We start from the raw sequence: 27,677 nt of genomic DNA, 5'->3' as shown, positions 1-27,677 counted from the left end.
CTATCATACTTTTCTCTCTATTGCGTCTAATAATATATTTTGTGGAGAAATGACACAATTGTTATTTCAATATAGAGCTATTTTTAAAATGTCAACCCCAATTTGGCAAAAGACATAAGGAAAGTGCTTTACATAAAAAGAAAACCCTGGAGGCAGAAGGTTTAGAAAGAAAAACGTACCTAAATCTTGATTTGTTGTCAAGGTGAAAAAAGAACATTCAGAATTTTGTGTCATCAAACTTAATCTTTAATTTAAATTACAACTTAATTTCTTCCAAACCTAAAGGCTTTTGAAGAATGAAGCAATCTTTATGAATATTTTGAATTTTGCCAGTCATAAGGCACAACTAGAACCTTTTGCTTTTGTAACATCTTGAAATCATTCAGGGATATTTTAAAATGAGTTCCTACCATATCTTCAATGCAGCTAACCTTCAAAATACTCACTTGCTCATGAGTGTAGCAGGATATACATTACTTTGCAATATTCATCAAACTCAGTGTGTGATGAGAACTGCCTATTCAACTTATATCTATTTACAGGCAAATTTTAGATAAAGCAGAGAACATGTTTCTCTATTGATCTTTATTATTGCTGAATACATAATCGCTTAGTTATACAGACCAAATAACAAGAGAATATCATGCAATGATATCCCATTTACATAGAAATCATATCCATTCTTTACTTTAAGATCCTGTTTATCTAGGTATTACTTTGCATTACAAAATTTAGACATGCAGGTTAACTCTCATAGAAGGCATACTGAATAGCTCCCACCCTGAAACCCTAGAGAAAGCAGCAACCATTTGTGCAGTTTACAATTGTCACCTCCAATCCCCACCAATAGGTTTTATCACGGAATTCATTTTCACTGTCTTTTCAAGGATATGAGATTGCTTGAATTGCTGTCTGCAGGGATCCCGGTAATCTTTCTCACGCACTAGCCCTGCAAAATTCACCCCCTACACAGGAAGATGGCTCAAGAAATAAAGGGGTAGCGAGGATTTCGAACTCTCACAGAGAGGAAAACCATTTGTTTTTAATTGTGTTTTTGTTTGTGCTATAATAGAAATCATCTCTATTGCTATGTGATATGTACACAATAAATAGGTTTTCAGAATGATTAAACGCTTTAGCCTCACTTCAACTATTATTTTCAAAAACCATTTTTTCTGGGCAGAGTAGAAAACCATAGCAAATATTTATGAAATCATTTGACTCCAACGCAGTTGCTATGAGTACCTTCAAAATTCTCATTTTTCCTAAAGAGTGTGTAGGTTTTGTTTTCAACGTAATTACTAGAAGACAATTCATGCCTTTACAGATTATTTATTAATAACATATATTTTCTATATATTATTACAAAATAAAATATATGATTCTTACAGAATTTGTAACCTGTTTATTTTTTATCATCAAAAAATTACAATTTAGGAGATTTTTAATAGAAAATGACTGAAAACATAAAGTAATTCATTTTAGAGAATTTAGTAGTCAGTTGAACTTCAAAAAAGATACTCCACGGAATGAACCAAGAAAGCATTATAGCACATGATCTGTGGATAACAAAGATATTGATTTAATTTTATAAACCTTCAAGTTAAAAAAATAATGAAGCATTATTTGTGTGTAAAAAGTTATAGTGAAGTTATTCTTAAAAACATAATTTTTCTTGATTAATTACCTAATGATTTACTTCTTGAACAAAGATAATTTATAGTTTTCTTCCCTTTATCATTATTTCTTCATCTAGATTTTGATGAGTATATAAGTTTGTGCCTTAGATTTAAAAAAACAAAAACAAAAACATCTCAAATTGTAGTGACTTAAAACAACAGAGATTTATTTCTTTACTATGCTACTTATTCATACTATTTGACTGGTGGCTCTGCTCCATATATTCCTGAGAAATCTAAGCAGACATAAGCTTCACCTTCATACACCTGTTCTATCTGAAAAATCTAGATCTATATATCAGAATAAGGAATGACTGGAGAGGTATGTGCCAAATCATTTTAGTTTTGGCTGGTGATACACATCTTTTCTGATCATGACCCATTGCCAAAACTTATGACATAATTACCTCCAACTAATTACATGAATGTTAAAAAAATATTGGTGAGCTAACAAATATTTGTTGGCCATTCTATTCCTGACATAGCCATTAAGAAGAGGTAAGACTAGACATATCAAGTTCCTGCAATTATAACTCTATGTGATCTTACACTTTCATATCATGCCATTCCCACCCTTATTGGCTAATAAACCCCATAGATTCTCTCACAGATCCTTAAGTTTTGCACATGTCTCTCCATGGTTTCAGGATATAGTTTACTTGCATCACACCGATATGTTCACAAAGATCCCCCTGTTCACACATCCACACGCACTGTTCTCAAACTGATTTATTTCCAAAAGGTGAATTTTTGTTCTTCTTTCCCACTATGATATCTCTATCTTTAGAATAAAATGTCTTAAATTCTTAATAATGCATCACTAAATCTCAACTAAATAAGATAATCAGAGAAAACATTTTGTGTACTACATAATAACTTTATTAGTATGTGGTTCATCAAGGACCAATTTAGTTTGCTTGATTCTGTTCATTCTTCATAAAATTTTACAGAAATATAAAGTGTAAGTCTATTTGTGGAATATAAAGTTGTTTTTATTAGATTAGGAGATGTAATATACCCACATCATGCCTTTAATATGCTTCACAGTAAATGCTAGCAGCGAGCATATCAAATGAATTACCTCCAATTTTTCTCTTGCCAGTGTTTGTTTCTTTATATTCCCAATTAATTAATTGACCGCCCCTGTATTTTAGGATTATTAGCATGAAATGGTAATTCTTCATTCCCAGAAGTAAAATGATCTCTCTAGAGACGATAGCTAAGGGTTACCGTAAACAGTAACATTTTCATTATCACAGCAAGTATGGTTGAGCATCTAAGCAGTTACTTCCACTGCCCTTTCCACTAAGGTGTTTTTGCTCTGATGGAGCATTTTCTTTGGGAAATAACAACTTACTTCCAAGATGTGATTCACAGTGAGTTTCTTAGTATTAATAAGATTTGGAAAAAAACAAAACAAAACAAAACTGAACTTCCAGTTTAAAGATAGTATTAATTTTTATATCAAGTCTTTTTTTCTTTTTTCTTTCTTTCTTTTTTTTTTTTTTGTAACTATGTATGAGGTGGTTTTCTCACAGATATAACCTCATCTTCACATTTTGGAAACCAAAAAACTGGCTGACCATTTAATTTATAGAAAAAAAACTTATCCTTTGATCACACACATTGAACTCCATGTTTCTTTATATTTACTTAAACAATTACAAACTATATTATGCAACGATTTGTTATATTGTTATATATTGTGGCCGAAGTAACTGACCAAAATTCTTCTGTCCAGGCAAGTTAACTCATCAACTCCAAGAAATCTGACTCATAGTCATGTAGTTTTAGAATGTTTATCAAGATTAAATTATTTTACTGCTATTGATTTGATGGTATTCTGAAAGTATTTTCCTAATCTCTGTTTATGTTACATTTAAGTATTTTAAAAGAAATTACTCAGCTTTATGGTTAAAACATTTACATATTAAAGTAATGAATACAAAAAATTATAAACTTTTCTACCTCTTGAACTTGAAAAATTAAAATTTTTCCACCTCTTGAGAGTAAAACATAATAAGGTAATAAAAATGAGGGCAGCAGTGTACTCAATGGCAAAATATTTCTCACATGAAGAGAATAATTCTCTGTATATGGCATATTCAAGTGAATTGTAATTATGGTGTTATGGTAGAGGCTTGATTCTTTGGGACCAATTTTTAAAGAGTTTTTCTCCTGAATCCACTAGAAAATCCATGGACAATTAATTTCAGTCCTGTTCCTACCTAAGCATACATGTATAAATGTGAACCTCTTATTGTTATCACACCAAAAGCACCTAAGAATATGCTTGAAACTTTTTCCTATTTACAGGTGCACTGAACTAAACATATGTTTTAATTGCCTTATGTGTTCTCACTTGTACTGCGGTTAAGGAGCTTTTAAAAATAATGTATTTCTTCCCCTAATGGATAGACTTTAAACTAAGTGTTTCAGAAGATACAAATCAAGTGTACATTCAACAATATTCTTAGAGACATTTAATCATGTTATTTCATCAAACATTCATGGAAAAAGATCACCAAAGTTGTCCTAAAACCTCAAACATAATTACAAAAGCTAAACTGTCTTAAGTAGTACTTTCACAATATATCAGGAGGCTTAGTTTCCATGATGTGAGGCTTTATCAAACGTAAAGCCACATAATCAAGTAATCTCTGAGCACTGAATCCTGTTCATTGAGTTGATCAAATTTAGATACAACTATAGTTTACCTTAAGACATGTTTCATTGCTTTTTATCACCTTCATTTCCTGATATAAAGAAAAGTTCTGAATTATAGCAGAGTAGTAGTGAAACTAAGTTTCTAAATGTTTTTCTTAAGATGGCTTTATGTTTTAATTACAAGCATTAATCTCTTTTCCTTTTCACTTAAAATTATGTACTTTATAAAAGTCTTACAGTATTTATTACAGTCCTTCATTAACCTCAAATTTTATCAGAAACTGGCAACTTATGATTTCTTTGAACTGATGACAGTTTTTGCTACCTATAGGAAGTAGTCATTTCAAATGATGATCCTATCAACCCATTCTAGTCTGTAATTCATACAAATAACTCTTTATGCTTTGCTTCTAGAAAGCTTGACTCCAAAGTTTTATTTTTAGCTTTCTACATTGGCAGTCAGACATTTTTGTGAAGGGGCATCCACCATAATTATTCCATACCAAGTGTAGTCCAAGCACTGCTCATGAATTCAATCATCATTACTCCCACCCAACAATCCTGGCATCCTTATTCTTCATGGAATAAATTAGAAACACAGATGGATAATCTGGGAAATATTCCACATGAATATTTTTAAAAGTACAGATTTTGTCAAGAACAGATTTTATGTTATAGTTTATCATTTTAATAAACAGGCTTCTGATTATTAATTGTAACATTTTCAAAATCAAATAAAATATTAGATCTTTTACAGAAAGAATATTTACACAACTCTACTAAAAGGCTAAATTTGAAATCTAAATTGTTGTTTTTATCATGGAGTTGAAAGCTAAAGGGAGTTTGACTCAGAAAAAAGAAAATGCTTTTCTATTCAGAAGTTCAAGGGCCACATTTAGGTCTATTTCTTTAGAAATAGGGCCAGCCCGGTGGCGCACTCGGGAGAATGCAGCGCCTGGGAGCTCAGCGGAGCTCCCGCAGCGGGGTTCGGATCCTATATAGGGATGGCCGGTGCACTCACTGGCTGAGCGCGGTGAGGGCGACACCAAGCCAAGGGTTGCGATCCCCTTACCAGTCACAAAAAGACAAAAAAAAAGAAATATACTCTCTTCCCTGGAAAAATATTAATCAAATTTAAGAGAAACATTGTAGTTCTTATATTTCAATTGATCTTTTGGTGCTTTAGTAGTGATACTATCTTTTCTTCGTAATGGTTTTCTCCAGTCACATGCTTTATTCCAATTATATTATTTCCTCTTTACTTTTCTGCTTGATCTTTGAAAATGTAATGGATTAGTTCTCTTTCTTTAAATATAGCTCCACAGAATGATGAACTAGCAACAGAAATATTCCCCAAAATTGGAAACTGCAGAATGGCACAAAATCCCTCACATGCTAACACACCATCATCTATAATCTGTATGAACATGCAATTCTAACAGTGAAGTGGAAGTCTCATACTACTTCTATGTCTTTCCTTAAACAGCTTTAGAAATAAACCATGGTGACAATATTAGTTAGAAAATTCATTAAGTGTATTTATAAAGGACTCAGTCCTCTATAACTGGGGGAGGCATTCAAACCAGTCACAGACAGATGATTAAGGCATAAGCAGTGGCTTTCTTTCCTTAATATTCTCCTAAATACCCATATCATAGGGTCTTACAGAAAATAAACCTCAGCAAAGGTAAAAAATAAGAGATCTATTATCCTCGATAGGTGAATAGGGGTGACAGTGTTAGAATGGAGGGTTACAGAGCTACTAGTTGGGACTGCACGAGTTCCTGAAGTGTTCATAAACCTCAAATGTAGCATAGACTAAGGTTACTTAACACGTACTCTTAGGATGCAGAAAGCAGGAATAAGTGCTCTCTTAAATCTAACATGCAGAAAGAGCCCAATAATTTCTAAGTCAAAAAATATTTTTGAATGCATCAGACAGCTAATGTTGTTGGACACCAAAATAGGCTGACATCTAAGCAGAGACAGGTACCTCTAAGGAAAGATGGGATGATAAAACTTGCATAACTACAGCAGTAGAATGAAGACAGAGCTGCAAAGCAAGTGAATAAGAATATAGATAAAAAAAAAAAATTATGAATTTCTAAAGGCTAAATGTTGTCTTTCCTGATGATATAGAATCCCAGGGATCCAAAGACACAGGGGAGTTTTCACCATTCACAGGCTCTTCTTCATTAACTTTAACTACTCACAAGAAATACGAGAGGCAGGAAAGGAAGTCAAACACAGCTTCTCTCAGTGGTGCTTGCCCAGGAGAGAAGAATGCTTCTTTTGAAAAAAAAAAAAAAAAAAAAAAAAAGCAGGAGCCCTACAAACCTTCCCCTAGAAAGAATAAGAAGTAGAATAAACTCTTATACCTCAGGGGTTAAAGCTGAAACCCCTTTCTCCTTCAGGTGATAGATAAATATCTATTGTTGCTGAGGGGAGTAAAAACAAAGGTGGAGGGATGTAGAAGAACTTAACATCTAGGGCAGAGGCAGTAAATTGCCCTAAAGCCACTTGATTAGTGATATACCAACATTGCAAAAGGGGTGGATCACTGAGAAAGGCCCACCTCTGAGACCCAGAGACACTGGACGTGCCTACTACTGAGTCTGTACCAGGACACAGAACAACCAAAAAAAACCTCCCCAGTAGCTAGCAAACTCTCTAAAATAAAGGCCTAGAAGAAGGAGGGACATGCCAGTTTCTAGGCATTTATATTTTGTATCTCAGTGTCTCCTACCTTACACATGATGATAGTCTTTCAACCTAAAGTTACCTCTCTCACACACACACACTCACCCCAAAATCCACTGGAAAGAGACAAAAAAAATCAATATAATTAGACTCATAAAAGACTCATATAAGCCCCCATATAAGCTTAAACTATGAGAAACATAATTTAAAATAACTATAAAAAAATATGTTAAAAACTCTAGTTGAAAAAGTCGATAATATGCATGAACAAAAGGGAAAATACAGGACACTGATAGAAAATATAAGAAATATTAGATGAAGTTCTTCAGATAGAAAAAAAACTGACACAAAACAGATACATGTATCCACTCAATGAAATAGAGATCTCTATAAGTGGTTAAAAAGAAGGTAAGTATAAAAGATATAGTTTTAAATGCTATATAAGATTATAGACTTATTAAAGAAAATTACAGTAGCAATGATTTTCAAGCTTATACCATTTGTGGAAGGAAAGCATATGGCAAAAGTAGCACAAAAGATAGGAGGGAAGAATTACATATATATTACCCTAAGAGCATTCCACTACATGTGGAGTAGTATGTAACTATTTGAAAATAGACTGTGATTAATCAAATGTGTGTATTGCAAACTCTATGAAAACAAATAAATAACTCTATTAAAAATTGGTGTATATAATAAGACAATAGTTGAAGTAAAATGGAATTTTGGAAAACAATAGTTCAAAAGCAAGCAGAAAAGAAGCAAAACAAAGAACAGCAACCAAAACAACAACAACCAAAGAAACAATGGTCAGAACAAATAGAAAACAATTAACAAGATGTTAGATTTCATTTCAAGGAGATATCTATATATATATATACTTGAATTAAATATAATTGATATAAAAACACTAGCTAAAATAATGTCCTATTGGATTCAACAAAAAATGACCCAATTATGTGTTATCTACAAGAACCCATTTTAAGTAATCCATTTCATTTATTTATTTATTTATTTGGCTCTTGATAAATTGTCAAATATTTCTGATACTTGCTTGATTGTTAGATATTCAAAAAGTTAATTCATAAAGTAACTGAGAAATTAACCTCTATAAATAATCTGCATAGAACTACTACAGAAAAAATATTTTCAGAGTAGTTGAAAAAACACTAATTTAGTACTACCTGAAGTGGTATCTACTAAGATATGTTACTACTACACACGTGAAGCAAAATTATATATTTAGTTAAGCAAATTTTCAAAGCATGTGTGAATGTCAGCCTTCATTATTCAGTGTGTATTTACCAGCAAATACTTTGAAGAAATATATGTTATGTGTAACTGTAATTAAACTGGATGTGTAATAATGAACATCATTCATTCTCATAGACTCAACCACCAACAGTAATACAAATGTTTCTTATAAATATTCTAAATTGCCCTACAGCACAGAATTTTATGTTTAGATGTAGTAAAGTTTTATTTTGACTTAATGTGTTATTTTGTGTGTTTTTCTAAGAAAAATGACTTCAACCACTCTTAGAAAACACTAATTTCTTTGGAAGTTAGCTTTTTCTAAAGATGTGATAATATTCCTGAATAAATTTGACCAATAACAACATGAAAAAGCAATTCATATATGTAAAAGTTATATCATGGTAGTCATTTAGAAGACAATTAATGTTTGAATTGTAAATAATATCAAGATTTTAATGCATTTTAGTGCTTTCACAAAAAAAAAAGCAATGAGATCTATACTATAAACTTTATACAAGCCTTTCAAATAATAAAAATTATAACTAATAGGTGAAAAAAATATAAAATTAAAACATTAAAAGATTAATTAATCCCAAAGAAAACAAAAAAAGAGGAACTGAAAATAAATATCAAGAAGAAATTAAAAAACAAAAGCAAGATGATAGACTTATTCTTAATAAAAGAAACCACATTAGTGAAAATAGTTTAAATTTGAAAATTAAAAGACAGATATTGACAAAATCAAATTAAAAAGCAAGACCTAATTATATGCTACCAACAACAAACATTTTAAATATAAAGATAGAATGCAAAAGAATGGAAAAACATATACTGGGATAAATTTTAAAAACATGGAAAATAATGGAACAGGATAGAGAAACCAGAAACAAATTCGAACATATATGATCACCTACTTTTGACAAGGGCACCAAGAGGACACAATGGGAAAGGACATTCTTTTCAATAAATTATATTGAGAAAAATAGATAATCACATTTAAAAGAATAAAATTGAATCCTTATCTTACACCAAATTCAATTTTTAACTCAAAATAGATTTAAGACCTAAACCTAAGACCTGAAATTATAAAACTCCTACAATAAAACATGGGGGAAACCTTCTTGACATTGACCTTGGAAATAATTTTTTGGATATCACAACAAAAGCTCAGGCTATCAAAAAAATAAATAAATAAACAAGTGAAACTACATAAAACTAAAAATCTTCTGCATAGCAAAGAAAAGTCAACAAAAAGCCATCATTGGATAGCAAAAAATAGTTTCAAACCATATGCTATGGTTTAAATGTCCCCTTAAGTTCATGTTAAAACTTAATATGGTATTTGAAAGGTGGAGCCTTTAAGAGGTGAGATTGGATTATATGAGGGTTATGCCATCATAAATGGATTAATTCATTCATGGGTTAATGGGTTAATAAGTTACTGGTTGAATGGGTTATCTGGGAAGAGACAGGGGGCTTTATAAAAAAAACAAGTAAGTGCATAAAACATTCTTGCTCAGCTCTCATTCTGTGATACCTTGCATCACCACAGGGCTCTGTAGAAAGTCCCCACCAGACAAAAGGCCCTCACCAGACCTGGCATCTTGACCTTGCACGTCCCAGCCTCCAAAACTGTGAGAAATAAATTCTTCTTCTATATAAATTAATCAGTTTCAGGTATTCTGCTATAAGCAACAAAAATCAGACTAATATAGATAATTGGTACCAAGAAGTAGGGTGCTGCTAATAACAAACACTTGAAAATGTGGAAGCAGCTTTGAAACTGGGTAACGGCTAGAGGCTGGAATAATTTGCAAGGTCAGGCTATAAAAATCCTAGGTTCTGGTGAGGGCCTAAAAGATAAGGAGGCTAGAGAAAGTTTTGATCTTTTTCAATATTGGTGGAATGGTGGTGACCAGAATGCTGATAGAAGTATGGACAGTAAAGGCCATTCTGAGGAAGTCTTAAAGGAAATGAGGAGGAGCTTATTAAATATCAGAGTAAAGTTCACCTTTCCTACAGAGTTGCAAAGAACTTGGCTAGATTTTGTCCATTCCTGAGAGCTTTACGGAAGGCAGAACTTAAGAGTGATAAACCAGGGTATTTGGTAGACAAAATGTCTAAGCAGCAGAGCATTCAGGCAGATGTATGGCTACTTCTAGCAGCTTGCACTAAACTACAGCAACAAAGGCATAACATAAATGCAAAATTTATAATTAAAAAGGAAGCAGATCAGAAAAGATTGGAAAACAGTCATTGTGACCACATACAGTGAAAAGGTGTGTTTGGGAAAGAAAACCAATGATGTAGCCCAGTGACAATCTGCTAAAGAGGTTAGTATAGAGAGAAGGGATTATCAAGAGACTGGAAGAAAGATCCAGAAGGCATGTCAGAAATTTTACATGCTGCCTCTCTCAACACAGGCTCAGAGGCTTAGAAGACAGAATTCTTTCAGGGAAGAGGCCCATGGGGCTCTCCATGGGCTCACTGTCTAGGGCTGCCTCAGGAAGCTACTCCCTGTATTCTGGCACAGCATTTGTTGGCTGCCCCAGTCAGAGGTAAAATGGACCCAGATGCAGCTAGGAAGATAAAAACCATAAGCACTGGTGACATCCACATGTGTTAAGTCTGCAGGCATGAAGAATGCATGAGCAGTGGAGGCATGGCAGCCTCCATCTAGATTTTAAAGGATATATGAAAAAGCCTGTGGGACCAGACAAAGATTTGTTGTAGGGATGGAATCCCCTCACACAACATTCATGAGAGCCATGCTGAGTGGGAATGTGGGGTTAGTGTTGCAGCAAGAACCCCAACCAGTACCATGCCTAGTGGAACCATGGGAGTGGGATTTCTACCGAGAAGGCAAATCTGTAAACCTACAGCAAGAAATTATATAACCTGATTAAAAAATGGGCAAAGGATATGAATAGACATTTCTTTAAGTGACCTAAAATGGCCAGCAGATATATGAAAAATGCTCATCATCACTAATCATCATAGGAGCTGAACAGACATTTCTTAAAAGAAGATTAACAAATGGCCAACAAGTATAAGAAAAAGATGCTCACATCACTAATTATCAGAGAAATGCAAATCAAAACCACATTAAGATATCATCTCACCCCAGTTAAACTGGCTATATCAAAAAGAAGAGAATAACAAATGCTGGTGAGAATGTGGAGAAAGGGGAGCACTTCTACACTGTTGGTGGGACTGTAAATTAGTGCAGTCATTATGAAAAACAGTGTGGAGGTTTCTCAAACAACTGCAGATAAAACTACCATATGATCCAGCAATCCCAGTACTGGGTATATATCCAAAGGAACGGAAATCATCATGTTGGAAGGATACCTGCATTCCCGTGTTTACACAGCTCTATTTACAATAGCTGAGACATGGAATTGACCTATATGCTGATCAACCGATGATTGGATAAGGAAAACATGGTGTATTTATACAGTGGGATACTATGTTTGCATTAAAAAGAATGAAATTCTGCCATTTGCACCTACATGGATGAGCTTGGAAAAAATAGGTTAAGTGAAACAAGCTTAGCACAGAAAGAGAAATACCACGTCTTCACTCATAAGTGGGAACAGGAAGGAAGGAAGGAAGGAAGGAAGGAAGGAAGGAAGGAAGGAAGGAAGGAAGGAAGGAAGGAAGGAAGGAAGGAAAAGAACGAACAATTGTGCACTGAACTTTCAGAACAAGAGAACAAATCTGGGGTTACTAGAGGTGGGAAGGTGGGAAAGTGGGATGGGGAGGTGGGTTAGCTAGGAATTGGTTAATGGACACATGAAATGATTACATTCTGTAATGATGAACATGCTAATCATCCTGATTTGATCATCTCACATTGTACACAGGTATTGATATTCAACTCTGTATCCCACAAACATGTTTAATCAATAATTTTATGATTAAAAAAACTGAAAAAAAAATTCAAATTTAAACAACTATGAGATACACCTCACACTCATTAGGATAGTTATTATCAATCAAAAAGGTGAGATAACAAGTATTGTCAAGGATGTGAAGAAATGGGAACACTTGTACACTGTTGGTGGGAATGTAGATTGGTGCAGTCATTATGAAAAACAATATGGAGGTTTGTAAAATTAAAAATAGAACTACCACATCACCCAGTAATCCCTCTTCTGGGTATATACCCAAAGGAAATGACATCAGCACCTCGCAAGGATATCTGCTGTCCCATGTTAATTGCAGCATTATTCATAATAGCCAAGATATGGAAACAACCTAAGGGTCTGTTGACAAAAGAATGAATAATAAAGCTGTGGAATTTATATGAATATTACATATTATGTATATATTTTATTATTTATACATATTATTCATATAAATATTATTAATCCTTTAAAAAGTAGATCCTGCCATTTGCTATACCATACATCAACCTGGAGAACATTATGCTAAGGGAAATGTGAAGGTAATTCCAAAAATTCAGAGAAAGATTTGTATTATCTTTTATTTCTATTTTTCCATGAAGTTTTGGATGTACCCTCATAAACCAGACACAAAAAGAAAAATATTTCGTGGTTTTTAAAAAAGTCAAATATATAGAGATAGAGAATAAAACAGTGGTTGCCAGGGGCAGGGGTGGGGAGAGGCATGAAATGGGAGATAAAGGTCAAATGATACAAAGTAGCAAATATGAAGGATGAACAAAGCAAAGGATCTAATATATATGAGAGCTATAGTTAATACCAGAGTTACTGTATTGCATTTGGAATTTTTGCTACATGAGTAGATTGTAGACACTCTTTCCATAAAAAAAAAAAAAATGGGTAACTATGTGAGATGATAAATATGTTAACTTTTAAGAATATAGTAATCATTTTATTATCTATGTGTATCTCATAATGTCACTGTATTATGACATTTATGAGATACACATAGATAATAAATGTATTATAGACATTTACATTGCTATAACGAAATAGCTAGGACTGAGTATTTTGTAAGAAAATGAAATTTGTTATTTACAGTTTCTAAGGCTGGAAAGTCGAAAGTCCAGGGAACACATCTGGTGAAGGTCTTCGTTGTGGTGGCTTCAGCAACACAAGATACTGCATTGTGAGATGGTAGAAGCAGAGAGAACTCATGTTTTCTTTCTTCTTTTAAAGTCCTCACAACCACGCCCCTGACCACCATTATTAAGCCATTCACTACTGCATGGTCCTACAACCTAATCACCTCACCAAGGCCCCACTTTTCAATTACCATAATAGGATTTCCCACCCTCAACAGTTACAGTAGGTCCCAAGTTTCCAATACCTGTAACTTTGGGGGTCAGAATTTAAGCTTCAGTGAGCTTGGGGAGGACATTCAATCCACAGCAGTCATGTTGAGATTTTAAATCTACATGGCAAAATGTATTTAAAAAAAAAAAAAAAAAAGAACTTAAGAAATCTGGAGTGGTTATTTTAATATTACAAAAAAGTAGACTTCAGATCAAAGGAAATTATCAGAAATAAAAAAAAGAAAATTATTCAACAATTGATAAAGTGGTCAAAATTCCTCAAGAGCACATAAAAATTTTAAACCTTTACACAGCCAGTAATAGAATTTAAAATTACAAGAAACAGAAGATAGTATAATTGCAAGCTGAATAGACAAATCCACAAAAAATAGTAAAAAAATTTCAGAACTCCTTTCTCAATAATAGAGAAGAAAAGTAGACAGAAAATCAGTAAGTACTGTGAATTGAATGTCCCATTCAAAACTCATTGAAATTTCACCTCTATTTTAACAATGTTAAGAGGGTGGGAAATTTGATTATGGTATTTGAAAGGTGGAGACTTTAAGAAGTGATTGGATTGGAAGAACTGTCCTCCTGTGAATGGATTAATCCATTCTTGAAGTGTATTTAATTCTTATAACAGAATACCTGAAACTGGGTAATTTATAAAGTAATAGAATTCTTATAGTTTTGGAGGTTAGGAAGTCCAAGATCCAGGAGTGCATCTGGTAAAGGCTTTCTTTGTGGTGGTGACTCCTCTAAAGTGTCCTATGGTGACCAGGGTATGACATGACGAGATTGGCCCGAGAAAGAGCTCCTTTACACGTAGTCACTTTTCTCCTTATAAAGCCATCAGAACCACTTTCTGATAACCCATTAAACAATTAACCCATTCCTCCAAGAATGAATTAATTTATTCATCATGGCACTGATCTCATGATCTAATCACTTCTTAAAGGTTCCACCTTTCACATACCATAATGAAATTTCCCATCCTCTTAACACTGTTATAGTGGGGATCAAGTTTCCAACACATGAACTTTTGTGGGACTCCAACCCATAGCATGGACATTTGGAGGACTCCAACCCACAGCATTGGTTAATGGTTTAATGGGTTATCAGCAAGTGGTTTTAATAGCTTTACAAGGACAGCAAGTGAGCATGTTCTCTCTCTCTCTCACTCATGCCATTCTTGCCAACCTTGTGTTGCTATAGAGAGTCAACTCCAAGAAGAAGACCATCACCAGATGTGTTCGCTGGACCTTAAACTTCCCAGTTTTCTAAAGTGTAAGAAATGAATTTCATTTTCTTTATAAAATACCCAGTTTCAGGTATTCTGTTATCAATGACAGAAAAGGGACTAATACACTAAGTATATAAAATATTTGAACAATGATGTCAACCAGCTTGACCTAATTGGTAATTATAGAAGATTTCATCCCAAAACAGAGATCACATGGTTTTCAAGGGCACAGCGAACAACTACAGAGATGAATCATATTGTGAACCATAAAATACGTCTTAAAAATGTCAAATCATTCAAACTATTTTCTCTTATAACAATGTAATAAAATTTGAAATAACAGAAATATCTCTAGAAACTTTCCAAATATTTAAAAAATAAATCTGTATTTCCAAATAATCTAAAGGTCAAAAAGAAAATTAGAAAGGCATTAAAAAGTATTTTAAACTGAATAAAAATTTTTAAAAATTTTCTAAAATTTTCTGATTCCACTAAAGCTGTATTTAGGAGAAGAATATTGACATCCTCTAATTGCTTGATTTAATAATTCTACAAAGTATACATATTTGTTTATCAAAACATTGTATTGTACTACTTAAATATATATAATAAAAAAGTGCTACTTTCTCACCATGTTGAAAACAAATTAAAACTAGTGTAAGTAGAAGAAAGAAAATAGTAAACATCAGAAGGTAAATCAATGAAACTGCAATAAAAAATAATAGAGAAAATCATTAAAATACAGATCAGTTTCTTTAAGATGAATAAAACTGATGAAACTCTAGTAACACTGATCCAAATAAAAGGGAGAAGAAACAAATTATCTATAACATAAATGAGAGAGAGGTGACATCCCCACATTTCTTATAGATAACTTCATGTATAAACATATTAAAATTACACATGTCAATAAATTTTCTACCATTGGTAAAATAAACATATTTCTCGAACAACTTGTAGTACCAGTGCTCACTCCAAAAGAAACAGATACAATGACTAGTAGATAATCAAAAACCTTGCCTAAAAAAACTTTAGTTTCAGATGGCTTTAATGCTGAACTCTACTAAATACTTAAGGAAAGAAATAGTAGCAATTTCATACAACCAGGCACACTGCCACTGACATGGGGCCCTCCTGGGGTCCTGAGGTATGAAGCTGGGGACCAACCTGCAACCAGGCAAGGAGCATGCCAAAAACACCTCTTCCATGTGGGTGGCCCACCATAGCCACCACAATAGCTACAGCTGCCGCAAAAGTGGCTAGACACCACAACCGCCATGCAGATGGCCCACCAGCCACTCTAGTGCATTGACACAAGAAGAGTTACCAGTGGACGCCAAAGAAAAAAAGAAGATGTCTCTCTCCACAAAGCCCATTCCAGAGTGATAGAAGAAGCATCTGCTCTATGATAGTAGCGGGGGATCTTAACTCACCTCTCTCAGCACTGGACAGATCATGTAGGCAACAAATCAATAGAGTAACCATTACACTTTCAGAGGGAGAGAAGAAATCTAGGGTTATCACAGGTGGGAGGGGGGAGAGAGAGAGGGATGAGGAGAGATTGGATAAGGGGCATATAGAATAAGTACAATTTGTAATAATACATATGGTAATAATATTGATTTGATGAACATGTCAACACTGAACCCCCAAAAATAGGAAAAAAATTATTCCATAAAATTAAAAAGGGTGAAATAACTTCCAATTTATTCTAGCAGGCCAGCATTACCCTGATACCAAAATCAGAGAAAAATATAACACAAAATGAAAACTACAGGCTAATATCCCTCATGAATATGAATGCAGATATTTAAAAATAATATTTAAAAAAGAAAATCTAATGAGATACAAAACTGGAAAGAACTCAAATGTCCAACAACACATGAATGGTTACATAATCTGTGGTGTATCCATACAAGGAAATACTACTTGACATTAAAATGGAATATGTCGTTAATATAAATTAACAATGGATTGAATTTCAATATAATTTTGCTAAGTGAAAAAGTTCAGACTAAAAATATATTGAACGATTCCATAGCTACATACTGCTAGGATGTGCAAATTAACACTTAGTAGTAGAAAACAGGTGGTTGCCTCTGGTATGCAGAGCAAGGAGTAAGGTAGAGAGTAGTGGGTGGGAGAGAATAAATGGACACAAGGAAACCTTTGGATAGAAGGCCTATTTTAATTTTTTCGATTATGGTGATGGTTTTATGGCTTCACTACAGTTTAACAGTTAGTCATAAGACATAGCACTGGATACTTCAAATATATTAAATTTACTATATTTAAATTATTCCTCTGTAAAGCTCTTTTTAAAAAATCCATATAAAAGGTCTCATGAAAGTCATGACGTCTCTCAAAGCAAAGAGCAAAGTGTAAAAATAACCATAAAGTTTTTATTATGAAACAACACTATATGTATAAAGGAATGTCTAATGTGGATCCTATAATTTTAAAATATGTGTCTAACAATGCTAAAGTGAGTCAAGTTTCCTCAGGATCTTGGGAAAATCTACTAGTAGCTTCTAAATATAACTTAACTAAAATGTTGCCATTTTCCAGTAACTTCCTAAGTGGCTCATTATTTAAAGAGATAATGACAATATTTACTGGGGAAAGCTGTCCCTTTTAAGACAACAGAAAAGAGAGAGGACTTACCCATGTACCCATCTAAATAACAGAAGATTCACCAAGAAAAAACACAGAATTAGGCAAAAATTTATATTTCTAATATTCTAGAAGTAAAATTTTTCTTCTAAAATTTTTAAAAATTGGTTGACTTCTTCTTGCTCCCCCACGATTAGAATCATGGAGCTTTTAACTAATCTGAAAAATAGGAAGCAATGTGCATATAATCTGCCATCACCACTTCTCAGTGTAGTGTAACAAACACATATTTCTCTACAAACGTTCTTTCAAATTGTATCAATGTAACAGAAATAACTGATACTATCTTTTCTGGAGAACTGAAGTGACACCAGGAAAGGAGTATTTGAAGCAATACAGTTAGGCAAGGCCAAGGTCAATATATAAGTTTTTACAAAGATCAAAGAGAGAAGTAATGGAGGCCTGAATTAAGCTAGCTGCATTAGGAATTAAAAGACTGATATATTTGAGATTAGACTATAAACAGGATGTGATACATATAATTTTATCACCCAGGACTAAAAACTTTCTCTCTTTGAATTTTCCATGTCAGTGTCATTACTTTATTACTTTGTCCTATGATGATGCACTCCTCCTAGAGCTTGTAAAGTGCCATTTGGTTCAAATTATTAATTCCTACATAGGTCATAAAATAGACTATCCTCCCTTCCACCAGGATCTGAAAAAAAAAAAAGCACAGGATATGTTTATGCAACACAGATTGGATATCCATAACTGTAAACTTGTCTAAAAACATCCTTGGCATATTTGTGTACACACACACACACACACACACACACACACACACACACACATCCATACATGCATGCACAGATGCATTTATTTATAAAGTTATATATACATCTTTACATACGTGTGCATCTGTATATAAAACGTTAATTACAAAGCTTCCTACAATATTGGCTCATTTAAACGATAGCAACAGGTATCAAATATATATGTGTATTAAGCACATTTTGAGATAAGATATCAAATCTCAATCAGATGAAACAACGTATAAGAGGACTCAGGTCACATACATCTTCTACTAGTACCTAATTAATGATAGTGATTCCAAATGAAGCATTTCATTTAGATTATGTTTGTTTTTTAGCTTTGATAAATAAGTAAAGCAATGAGAAAACAGTACGTAAGTTTGTATGTAAAGTATGCTTTATAATTTTTTAAGTGTTGTTAAAAAGGTTTACATTTAGCCATTTCAATAATATGTTTTCTTTCTTTTCTTAATGAAGAAAGCATGTTTATTTCAGTTTTAGGAAAGCAGAATTTTAACTTAGGGCTAAGAGTGTGGTCCATTACATGGTGGTGGTATGAATATTATCTACTTCTGGCAAAACCCTCAAATTTCAGGTTCTTATCTTTTTTAGAGTGAACAATGTGTGGAAGAAATGCTCATGCACAATTGAGACCTAGAAGTATAAAGTCATACAATTTTTGGTAATGCTATACAAGGCAATTTTTCTTGAGATAATATCTAAAGTTCTTAGCAAGGCCCAAAAACCATGCATGAAATGACCATGGCCAATTTCTTGTTTTCTTTTCTCATATATTTAAGATAACTATAAATAAACAAATAGATACATAAATAAATAAATATCCCACTTAATGCTGTTAAAGCTAATCTAAGAAAGCAAAAGTGACCATAGTAATTTGAAATATAGTTGTCAATGCCAAACAGATAATGGTTGTTCCAATGTAGTAGTGAAACAAAGTAGCAGAGGTTAGGGAAGTATTTTGATGTAAGTAACTATAAACAAATGTTTGTTGTGAGGGGGAGTGAAAATGGAACGTTAGCTAAGGACAGATGTACATTTGAAGGAAATATATTTTTGGTTGAGTATGCAAACATATTTTGATCAGTCTATATTTCAATCATTTATTACTTTGTTTATTCAACAAATATGCCAGACTTTGTTTATGCCTTCATGGAACTTACTATGCAGGGTATATATGGCTTTGTGGGTCTTGTTAAGAATTATGAATTTTATTTGAAAGATGGCTTTAAATCATATTTATTGCTGAGATAGGGATAGCTGGAGGAGAAGTAGATCAAGAGTACAGTTTGTACATAGTAAATTTAAGATGTTTGTAAGATATTTGAGTGCTGCTGTGAAATAGCTGTATATATAATAAGAGATGACAAGAGCTGTTTGAGATAGGGATACAAATCTGTGACATTTTGCTATAACTGGTGCACTTGAAATATCTGCTAATTTCATTCACTTATTTACTCATGTATTATATAACATTTTGCAAAAGGCATTGAATGAGGCAAAAGGGTAAACACATGAATAAAACAGATATCCATTTTCTTATGCAATGTCTCTGCTTTAGTTTAACCTCATATATTATATCTGAACTACATTTTTAGACCCTTGTCCATTTTCTTTACTTTATATCTCTTACTGTTAGGGACTTATTGTAAATACGGATTTTTTAAAGGGGCAAAGGAGATGATTTTTATAACAATACCAGAAAAACAAGACAAAAGAAAATAGTCCTTCTCTTTACCTTCCAATTCATTTTTTCCCATGTTCTGTGTCTGTATCAACTTCAGAACCTACAAAAACAACCCATTGTCTAGAAAAGGAAGTGTGTATATATATATATATATATATATATGTATGTCTTCCCTAAGGCATTAATTGAGTGGCTTCAACCCACCTTTCCAATCTAAATTCTTAGCATTCTGCCGTAGAGTACACTACTTCATATTCCTAATAAACATTTTCTTAATAATATATTGCCTTTTACATTTTCTTTTTACTGATGTATAATGTAATATTTACTTGCCTGATATATTTTATTAATCAATTAAATACATTGAATATATTTAACAGATTAATTATTGGTCTGAAACACACCCAAACAAATATGCACACATGAGGGTACTTCAAAAAGTTTATGAAAAATGAAATTCAAAGATAATATGAATCTTTTCATGAACTTCTTGATGTACACATATATACATGTGTGACTAGGCACCCATCTTCATATATGTAAAGATTATTAAAATTAGATGACAATATAAATTAGCAATATATTTTAAATGAAGCTGTCAATAACACTTAAGGTATAATTTAGTATAGTTTTAGGAATAAGCACATTTATTTTTAATGTTATTAATAAGGAGAAATAGTAATAATCTTTAATAAATTTTGGTTAAGACTAATTAAATCTGTTTTATGGTCATATAAAAATCATGGAATTAGGTACAAAGGTAAAGTGAGTGAGAAAATGAGACTGCAAGTTATTAAGAATAAGGTTAATATTTCAAATGTTCATAAAAATAATAAAATTAATATTATTTATTTTATAAATAATATATCTTATATTGCTATTATTAATATAACATTATGATTTACATTTATTAATTAGATTGATAATACTTTTTTAAAAGAATAAGATTAATTCTATGTGCCTATGTATGAATGTTGCCAAAATAATAGTGAAACTTCCCAGGTATTGGTAGAGATATGGATTCCAGATCTAAGAGGCTCAAAGATCTCCTCAAATATTCAATTTATAAAGGTCCTTTCCAAGACACATTGTAGTCAATGAGTCAAAAGTCAAAGATAAAGAGAGAATCCTAAAAACAACAGGATTATAGAATCCTATAAAGGAGTACCCATCAAACTAACAGCAATCTTCTCAGCAGAAGCCCTATAGGCCAGAAGAGGATGGGATGATGTATTCAAACTACTAAAAGAAAAAAAAAAAAAAACTGGAAGCCAAGAATGCTAAACCTGACAAGACTATCCTTCAGAAATGAAGGGGAAATAATGTATTTTCCATTCAAACAAAAGCTACAGAAGTTCATCACCACACAACCAGCTCTACAAAATTCCTTAAGGGAGTCCTGCACCTGGAACCCCCAAAATGATAATTACCACCATGAATACATGGGAGAGCACAAACACTACTGGTAGAATAAAAATGCAAGTGATAAAAAGAAAGAAACTGTACCAAACCATCTCAAAAAAAAAAAAAAAAAAAAAAGGAAAGAAATGAAGACAAACAATAAAAAGAAAGAAAAAATATTTAAATCAACCATAAAAAAAGCAATTAAATGTCAGGAGTAAGACAATAACTTTCAATAACAACCCTAAATGTAAATGGATTAAATTCCCCACTCAAAAGACACAGACTGACTGTTTGAATTAAAAAGCTAACACTATTAGACCTAATAGTGATGTTTAGTGATATTCAGTATATTTTCATAAACCCACTGGCCATTTGTATGTCCCCTTTGTTGAAACGTCTTTTCAAATACTTTGTTTTAATTGAGTTATTTTGTTTTTTCCCTATTGATTTATGGAAGTTCTTTTTATATTTTGGATATTAACCCCTATCAAATGTATGATTTGCAAATATTTTCTTCCATTCTTTAGACTGCCTTTAACTCTGTTGATTGCTTCCTTTGCTCTGCTGAAGCTTTATAATTTGATGTAGTCCCAAATATCTATTTTTGCTTTTGTTGCCCATGCGTTTGGTGTCATATCCAAAGAATTATTGACAAAACCAATGTCATGGAGCTTTGCACTTTAGTGGATTTCCTGCTCAGCAGGTCTTCCTGCTCATCTGGGGGTGGGGGAGTGAGTGCTGAATGAGTTCAGACATGAATCCCGAAAAGACTGGGGAGACTCCTCCAAGACGGGGGGCACTGGTTTGTCGTGGCAGTGGGAATAGCTGGGGTATTTTCCAGCTTACCCCCTCTCTGCCTGTTTTCAGGCCAGTACCTGTATGGGGGCTGAGACTGGATATCCTGTTCTGCTGTCTATTGTGTTGTTCCCTTGTTTCCCACTTCACAAGAATCTCCTCACTTCCCTGGTGCTCTGCCCCATGTTTTCTCAGGTTCCAGTCAAAATATATTTGTTGTCTGTTGTTTTGGTCTCTTTTTATGGGGAATGGGCCAGGGCCAGACCTCTGTAGTTGGCCACCTTGGGGGAAAAAAATTAAAACTAAGCATTTTCTTTATCATGGAAATATTCGCATTTCAGTAAGAAAAGAAAAACATGATGTCATTTATATAAAATAATTAAATAAAAGTAATTATTAATTTTTAAATAAAAATATTAATTGATAAAGACAAAAATGAGGGGTTCTGATCAATAAGTAAGTATACTCAAATGTATTTTCACAGATTCAAAGGACAAATTTTTGGTACTAGACATGAATGAAAATTATTTTTAAAGTAATTTCAGAATATAGTTTTTTTCAAATAAAACATTGTAATGTTTCATAATGCAAAATCTAATGTATTTTTTATTTTATTTTAAGTATTTTTTAAATTAAGCAGCAAAGCAAATTACAAAATGATTCTTGAGTCCTTTTTTTCATGAAGGATAAGATAAAATTATCAGAATCAGATTTTGAAATGTAATAGGATGATAGTTGCTTTATAAGAAAAGAAAGATATGTATATTGATGCTTCCTGTCTGTACTTCAGATTTCAATGCACATACTACTTCCAGTACAAGTCTCCATCAACTTCAGCAACAGAAACTTTCTTAAGTCACTTCTGCCAGACTAAGTATGCAGTAAAGCTCTTTCCATTTGGGGAGATGAATAGTCACAGCACAGAACATAAAATGCCTCAGCAGTGCTAAACTAATTCACTTCCAGATTTACAGCTGCCATTAGCCAGCCAAATTGGTGAAATTTTTAAAAATAATGATAATAATAATAATAAAATAAGAAAGACTTGTATAACCTGTATTAAGGTCGAACATTTTACAGATTTGCACCTCACACTCAAGTCTGGACTTGGTGGATTAGTTGAAAACCTCAAAAGTGTTGCCATGATGAATTTTCAGTGAAATAATCACAACCCCCTACAAATGAAACATAATTTTGTAACTTAGAATATTCAAAAAACCGTATATTAAAGAATCATCATGCTCTTAGAAAAGCTGGGCTAAATTAAAATATATTACATTACGTTCTCATTCTGGATAAGCTAATAAAACTTTGCTCAAAGATGATGTAATATTCATATCTTCTGATTGAATTAAGTATTTCTGGTAGGCTCAAAAAAAATTGAAAAGTAAGGTGCAATCTTAACATTCTTAATAACAAAGCAGTCTCAGGTCCACAAATTGAAGATATATGTGTATGCTTTTAACATTAGTGAAGAGTTAATACATACAGGTAAAAAGTTTCCTAAAATCCTGTTGTAAGATCTAATGGTTTATCAGAAAAATAATATTTGGATTATGTAGTGACATGCAGCTTTATGAAAGATGTGTATTTCATCCCTGAATTTTGCTATCAGAATTAACTGCTTTGATAATTCATAATTCAAAGCAGCAATATTTTAAAGTAAGGATTAAATTAGAAAACATTTCTATTCTAATGATAGAATTAATCTGGGTCAAAATTTTAAACTGTTAAGCATTAGAAGGACTTGTAGTTGCTTTTGCTTATTTCAGTCTGGCTATTTTTAGTTGATACAGTATACTATTTTTTTTATATCCATGGCCTAGGATACATCCAGGGTAAGTTTAATGCACCGATAAACCAGGTTTGCTTTTTCTGAGCAGCACTTAATATTCAAGCCATGATGGCTCCTTTATCCAATCCAATTTTTTTTTCTGTGAAAGTAATAGTAACTAACTTTTTTTTTTTTTTAACATTTACTTGTACAGATTTGTATATACATGCATATACTGCACAATGTTTCAATTAGGGTAGATAGCATAGTTCTGTACCCATTAGTCTGCGATTTCTCCTCTCCCCTGCTCCCATTCTCCTTCTGGCCTCTAGAACCATTATTCTGCTCTCTACTTCTATGAGAACCAATTTGTTTTTCTCTTTTTTTTTAAGATTTCACATGTAAGTTGTATGCAGTATTTGTCTTTCTGTGCCAGACTTGCTTCACTTAACATGATGGTTTCCAGTTCTATCCATGTTGCTACAAATGATAGGATAACATTTTTTTCTATAGCTGAATAGTAGTCCATTGTGTATGTATACCACTGTTTTTGTTTTATTTTGTTTTGTTTTTAAATCCATTCATCTGTTGATGGGCACTGAGGTTGATTCCATCTCTCCGCTAATGTGAGTATCATTGTGATGAACGTGGGAGTGCAGGTGTCTTTTTGATATATTGATTTCATTTCCTTTAGGTATATACCCAGTAGTGGGATAGCTGGGTCATAACGTAGATCTATTTTTAATTTTCTGTGGAGTCTCCATCTGTCTTCCACAATGGCTGTACCAATTTCTATTCCCACCAACAATGTAGGAGAGTCCTTTTTTCTCTGCATCCTCTCCAGCATTTATTTTCTGACTTGTTGATAATAGTCATTCCAACTGGAATGAAATGATATCTCATTGTGATTTTAATTTACATTTCCCTGATGATTTGTGATTTTGAGCATTTTTTCATGTGCCTGTTGGCCATTTGTATGTTTTTGAGAAATGTCTGTTCAGGTCCTTTGCCTATTTTTTAATTGGTTTATTTGTTTTTTTTCCTAATGAGTTGTTTGAATTCCTTATATATTCTGGATATTAGCCCTTCGTCTGATATGAAGTTTGCAAACACTTTCTCATATTCTGTAGTTTATCTTCACTTTTCTGATAGCAGAAGCATTTCGGTTTGGTGTAGTCCCACTGATGTATTTTTGTTTTAGTTGCCTGTGCCTTTACAGTCTTCTCAAAAAACACTATGCACTCCTGTTTTGTGTAGGGTTTCCCCTCTGCTTTCTTCTAGTAGTTTCACAGTTTGGGGGTCATTCAAATTTAAATGTTGTAAAATCCTTTTTTGCTTATTAAAGGAACAGCTCTTTTTTGATAACAACGCTATCCATTTTGAAGGTAGTACAACCTACATCATACTGGACTTCTCGTATGTTTGCATCTTACTATTCAGGAGGACAGCACAAGATTCTGTATACAGTAGGCTCCATAAAAGTTATTAGAAGTTAATTGAATTCAACTTGTTAAAGAAGCAAAGAAGCTTTAAGATACATTTTCTTCTCAGTTTGTACTTCTGTTTTGTCTAGAATAAAAAAGACATTTTGATCTGGACTAGGAGGAATTCTGATGTAGTTGTAGCAGGTGAAAGAAATAGCTAGCAGCTGGATAAAAAAAAAGAAGAAAAATAATTAAGATCAGCGTATTACCTTTCTATCACCCTTCCTTTATAGTTCCCTCAAGGCTTCTTTTTCTTTAAAAGAATATTCTCCTGTCTGTTATTTTCACCTATTCACCTGTAGTTTCTGTTTTGTATTATGTAGATTCTATGTTATGTCTGTATTATCATCACTGTCCAAATAAAAGAGAAGCCAAAAAACTATTGATACCAAATATTTGAAAGTTGAGTATGTTCCAAAATTTATGAAAAATTAATACTTTATATATAAATGCTACCAAGTTATCTATGTTACTTATAATGAGAACATTTAAAATAATAAATATTAATTTTATTGCCCCACATTCTCCTAATGTGTTTGATTAGAAAATAAACTATACCTGCACTGACAACCAGAGAGCTTACCCTTGAAGGTCTTAAATGCAAAACCGTGAAGATAAAGAAAGAAACAGAGAAGATCTCTTGTTTCTAAATTATTTTCAGTCTTGAGTTGCAGCCAAGAATTTTGATTTTGTAAGCAATCACCTCACCAGCTGTCTTGATATACCCCTGCCATGCCCTTGCTATTTCTTTTCTCAGCGGTACATGTGCTCACATGTAAATAATAGATAGGGTACATTAAGACATGGGGTAAATTGAACAGGTTTATTTGGCACTGAGCAAACATCTGCTGTATAAAATCAAAATTAATCGCCATCATGAGTTTCTGCACTAACTTATTGTCATCCATTTAGAAAATATCCATTGCTCTAAATAATGATAATAAAACACTCAGAGACATAAACATTCATTAGAACTTGATCCCTCAGCTCTCAGGTCAGAATTCTGTGACACTGAGCTCCAAAGCAATTGCATTTCTCATCATTTTCTGATCTCTGGGAGTAAGGTAGGGCTAAATAAAAATAGCTCAGAATGAGTACAGAAGTCTTCCTCCTTTGCAGAGCCTTCAGTAATTCTCCAAGAACCACTGATGTGAGTTCTGAGTTTCAGGAAGTGTACCTTTTCAATTTCTAACTACTCTCCACCAAACTGCATGTATTCTTTAATGATGGAGCATTTAAGGCCAATGATATTAACAACTGATAGGCCCAAGCTTCATTTGAATGGAAATATAAACACCCATTCTGAATTTTTCAAGTATAATCAAAATGAAATTCAAATATTATTTTAAAAAATACTGGATATTTCTCAATAGAGGTGCATTATTTTTTCTAAAGACAATATAACATGAATTTGAAATAATATTTGCTGTGTATAACCTTACTGGCACAAGAAATTTCTATGTCTCCCTGAGCATTAACATTAAAACTCCAGGGCCATGTAAATACCAAATATAATGATTCAGACCACTAGGTCTTGCCAGTTGCTGCCAGTTGCTTTTCTACACATAGACCACATAACCCACATAAAGGACTAGGGCCACATTCTTCAAGAGATGATGTCCTCATAGCTGATATTAGCTTCTACCCAATTTCTTCTAAAATTCTCATAAAATGATCTTCCCTCCCTATGAAAATTCTGGCCTATGAAGAGATGATTTTAGTTTTTATAATTATTTGATAAAAGAAATTTTAAGTTTCTTCTTCAAAAAGTTCATATGGAAAGAAAACCTGTTTAATTAAAAAAAAGTGGATTATAAAAACTAAAGATAATATATCAAGAAAATAATAGAAAAATTCAAGTTCTAATGTCCTTCATTTTTCATGAAATATAATTCAGTAATTGTAGGCACAGTATAGATTTCTTAAGTTCAGAATTATGTCACAGAAATATTTTTGTTTTATGTGATTCCAACATGTTCACTACAAGATTACTTCTGTGACTTTTCTGCTTAACTGCTTATCAGCTAATTATATAATTTGCCTCCCTGCTTAGCAAATTAAAACACCAATTCTTCTTCTCATAGTGCACTCACTCCAGATGAGTCAACATCTGTACAGAAAGGATAGCGACCATTCAGCAAGGATACTGCTGTTTCTGAGAGTGAAATACTGAAAATGTCAGCAGCACTTAGCACAGAGGTGAGCTCTGCACTGTGCAGGTGCCAACAAGCCAAAAATATTTAACCAAGTGTATTGTACATAAAACATATTCTATGTT

This window comes from Cynocephalus volans, chromosome 1 (assembly GCF_027409185.1).
Source record: "Cynocephalus volans isolate mCynVol1 chromosome 1, mCynVol1.pri, whole genome shotgun sequence".
Classification (NCBI taxonomy): Eukaryota; Metazoa; Chordata; class Mammalia; order Dermoptera; family Cynocephalidae; genus Cynocephalus; species Cynocephalus volans.
The sequence above is the reverse complement of the archived record's forward strand: the minus strand, read 5'-3'. Positions refer to the sequence as shown.